The following is a 4,462-nucleotide window of genomic DNA, read 5'->3' on the forward strand; positions in this document are numbered from 1 at the left end:
CTTGTGTTTTGTTTGTTGTTAGCTTGTCTAGTTTGCAGCCAGTTGCATAACTCTGGGTCTAACTATTGTCAAGTTATGCCCCTTGTTTCACTTCAAAAAGACAACAGACAAGAGTTTGGGTTCGCTCCATGGTGCTTTTGTTAATTAGTTATGAGTGATGAAAATGAAGCAGTCTAGTGAGAGAGGTAGACTGAGGCAATGCAACTATGGCAAGGGTGAGAGTGGTTTAGTGGTATAGGTGTCCGCCTCTCACCCAAGAGGTTGTGGGATCGATCCCCAATGGGTGTTTACTCACGGCCTTTCAAAATGGACACCAGTACTTGTTTCTACCCAGGACAGACTCGAGAGTGATCCTATAAGCTATCTACCTATCGTCACAATCAAGCTAAAAGGTCACAACCAAGCTAAAAGAAATAAGTATAAATACAGCAGTCTGGTGGGAGACTGGGTATATGGAAATATGGCAAGGTCTGATGGGAGAGGGAGACCGGTGATATGCAAACATGGCAAGGTCTGGTGCGAGAGAGACCTGTATGGTAACATGGCAAGGTCTGGTGGGAGAGGGAGGCCTGTATGCTAACATGGCAAGGTCAGGTAGGAGAGGGAGACAGGTGATATGCTAACATGGCAAGGTGTGGTGGGAGAGGGAGACTTGTGATATGCTAACATGGCAAGGTCTGGTGGGAGAGGGAGACAGCTGATATGCTAACATGGCAAGGTATGATGGGAGGGGGAGACAGGTGATATGCTAACATGGCAAGGTATGGTGGGAGAGGGAGACAGGTGATATGCTAACATGGCAAGGTATGGTGGAAGAGGGAGACAGGTGATATGCTAACATGGCAAGGTGTGGAGGGAGAGGGAGACCTGTATTCTAACATGGCAAGGTGTGGTGAGAGAGGGAGACCTGTATGCTAACATGGCAAGGTCTTGTGGGAGAGGGAGACCTGTATGCTAACATGGCAAGGTCTGCTTGGAGAGGGAGACCTGTATGCTAACATGGCAAGGTCTGCTCAGAGAGGGAGACCTGTATGCTAACATGGCAAGGTGTGGTGGGAGAGGGAGACCTGTATGCTAACATGGCAAGGTGTGGTGGGAGAGGGGACCATTATGGTAACATGGCAAGGTCTGGTGGGAAAGGGAGACCTGTATGCTAATGTGTCAAGATGTGGTGGGAGAGGGAGACATGTATGCTAACATGGCGAGGTTTGGTGGGAGAGGGAGACCTGAATGCTAACCTGGCAAGGTGTGGTGGGAGAGGGGACCTGTATGCTAACATGGCAAAGTCTGGTGGGAGACCTGTATGCTAACATGGCAAGGTGTGGTGGGAGAGGGAGACCTGTATGCTAACATGGCAAGGTGTGGTGGGAGAGGGAGATCTGTTTGCTTACATGGCAAGGTTTGGTGGGAGAGGGAGACCTGTATGCTAACATGGAAAGGTGTGGTGGGAGAGGGGACCTGTATGCTTACATGCCAAGGTGTGGTGGGAGAGGGAGACAGGTGATATGCTAACATGGCAAGGTATGGTGGGAGAGGGAGACAGGTGATATGCTAACATGGCAAGGTATGGTGGAAGAGGGAGACAGGTGATATGCTAACATGGCAAGGTGTGGAGGGAGAGGGAGACCTGTATGCTAACATGGCAAGGTGTGGTGAGAGAGGGAGACCTGTATGCTAACATGGCAAGGTCTTGTGGGAGAGGGAGACCTGTATGCTAACATGGCAAGGTCTGCTTGGAGAGGGAGACCTGTATGCTAACATGGCAAGGTCTGCTCGGAGAGGGAGACCTGTATGCTAACATGGCAAGGTGTGGTGGGAGAGGGAGACCTGTATGCTAACATGGCAAGGTGTGGTGGGAGAGGGGACCATTATGGTAACATGGCAAGGTGTGGTGGGAAAGGGAGACCTGTATGCTAATGTGTCAAGATGTGGTGGGAGAGGGAGACCTGTATGCTAACATGGCGAGGTGTGGTGGGAGAGGGAGACAGGGGATATGCTAACATGGCAAGGTATGGTGGAAGAGGGAGACAGGTGATATGCTAACATGGCAAGGTGTGGAGGGAGAGGGAGACCTGTATGCTAACATGGCAAGGTGTGGAGGGAGAGGGAGACCTGTATGCTAACATGGCAAGGTGTGGTGAGAGAGGGAGACTTGTGATATGCTAACATGGCAAGGTGTGGTGAGAGAGGGAGACCTGTATGCTAACATGGCAAGGTCTTGTGGGAGAGGGAGACCTGTATGCTAACATGGTAAGGTCTGCTTGGAGAGGGAGACCTGTATGCTAACATGGCAAGGTCTGCTCGGAGAGGGAGACCTGTATGCTAACATGGCAAGGTGTGGTGGGAGAGGGAGACCTGTATGCTAACATGGCAAGGTGTGGTGGGAGAGGGGACCATTATGGTAACATGGCAAGGTCTGGTGGGAAAGGGAGACCTGTATGCTAATGTGTCAAAATGTGGTGGGAGAGGGAGACCTGTATGCTAACATGGCGAGGTGTGGTGGGAGAGGGAGACCTGTATGCTAACCTGGCAAGGTGTGGTGGGAGAGGGGACCTGTATGCTAACATGGCAAAGTCTGGTGGGAGACCTGTATGCTAACATGGCAAGGTGTGGTGGGAGAGGGAGACCTGTATGCTAACATGGCAAGGTGTGGTGGGAGAGGGAGATCTGTTTGCTTACATGGCAAGGTTTGGTGGGAGAGGGAGACCTGTATGCAAACATGGAAAGGTGTGGTGGGAGAGGGGACCTGTATGCTTACATGCCAAGGTGTGGTGGGAGAGGGAGACAGGTGATATGCTAACATGGCAAGGTATGGTGGGAGAGGGAGACAGGTGATATGCTAACATGGCAAGGTATGGTGGAAGAGGGAGACAGGTGATATGCTAACATGGCAAGGTGTGGAGGGAGAGGGAGACCTGTATGCTAACATGGCAAGGTGTGGTGAGAGAGGGAGACCTGTATGCTAACATGGCAAGGTCTTGTGGGAGAGGGAGACCTGTATGCTAACATGGCAAGGTCTGCTTGGAGAGGGAGACCTGTATGCTAACATGGCAAGGTCTGCTCGGAGAGGGAGACCTGTATGCTAACATGGCAAGGTGTGGTGGGAGAGGGAGACCTGTATGCTAACATGGCAAGGTGTGGTGGGAGAGGGGACCATTATGGTAACATGGCAAAGTCTGGTGGGAAAGGGAGACCTGTATGCTAATGTGTCAAGATGTGGTGGGAGAGGGAGACATGTATGCTAACATGGCGAGGTGTGGTGGGAGAGGGAGAGGGAGACCTGTATGCTAACCTGGCAAGGTGTGGTGGGAGAGGGGACCTGTATGCTAACATGGCAAAGTCTGGTGGGAGACCTGTATGCTAACATGGCAAGGTGTGGTGGGAGAGGGAGACCTGTATGCTAACATGGCAAGGTGTGGTGGGAGAGGGAGATCTGTTTGCTTACATGGCAAGGTTTGGTGGGAGAGGGAGACCTGTATGCTAACATGGCAAGGTGTGGTGGGAGAGGGGACCATTATGTTAACATGGCAAGGTCTGGTGGGAAAGGGAGACCTGTATGCTAATGTGTCAAGATGTGGTGGGAGAGGGAGACATGTATGCTAACATGGCGAGGTGTGGTGGGAGAGGGAGACCTGTATGCTAACCTGGCAAGGTGTGGTGGGAGAGGGGACCTGTATGCTAACATGGCAAAGTCTGGTGGGAGAGGGAGACAGGTGATATGCAAACATGACAAGGTCTGGTGGGAGAGGGAGACCTGTATGCTATTATGGCAAGGTGTGGTGGAGGAGGGGACCTGTTTGCTAACATTGCAAGGTGTGGTGGGACAGGAAGACCTGTATGGTAACATGGCAAGGTGTGGTTGGAGAGAGAGACCTGTATGCTAACATGGCAAGGTCTGGTGTGAGAGGGAGACCTGTATGCTAACAAGGCAAGGTCTGGTGGGAGAGGGAGGCCTGTATGCTAACACGGCAAGGTGTGGTGAGACTGGGAGACTGGGGATATGCAATCATGGCAAGGTCTAGTGTAAGAGACCTGTGGTATGCAAACATGGCAAGGTGTGGTGAGAGACGGAGACTGGTGATATCCAAACATGGCAATGTGTGGGGACAGAGGGAGACTGGTGATATGCAAACATGGCAATGTGTGGGGACAGAGGGAGACTGGTGATATCCAAACATGGCAATGTGTGGGGACAGAGGGAGACTGGTGATATGCAAACATGGCAAGGTGTGGGGACAGACGGAGACTGGTGATATCCAAACATGGCAATGTGTGGGGACAGAGGGAGACTGGTGATATGCAAACATGGCAAGGTGTGGGGACAGACGGAGACTGGTGATATCCAAACATGGCAATGTGTGGCGAGACAGGGAGACTTGGGTTGTGCAAACATGGCAAGGTGTGGTGAGAGAGGGATACTGGGGACGTGCAAACATTGCAAGGTGTGGTGAGAGAGGGAGAC

This window comes from Mya arenaria, chromosome 11, assembly GCF_026914265.1.
Source record: "Mya arenaria isolate MELC-2E11 chromosome 11, ASM2691426v1".
Classification (NCBI taxonomy): domain Eukaryota; kingdom Metazoa; phylum Mollusca; class Bivalvia; order Myida; family Myidae; genus Mya; species Mya arenaria.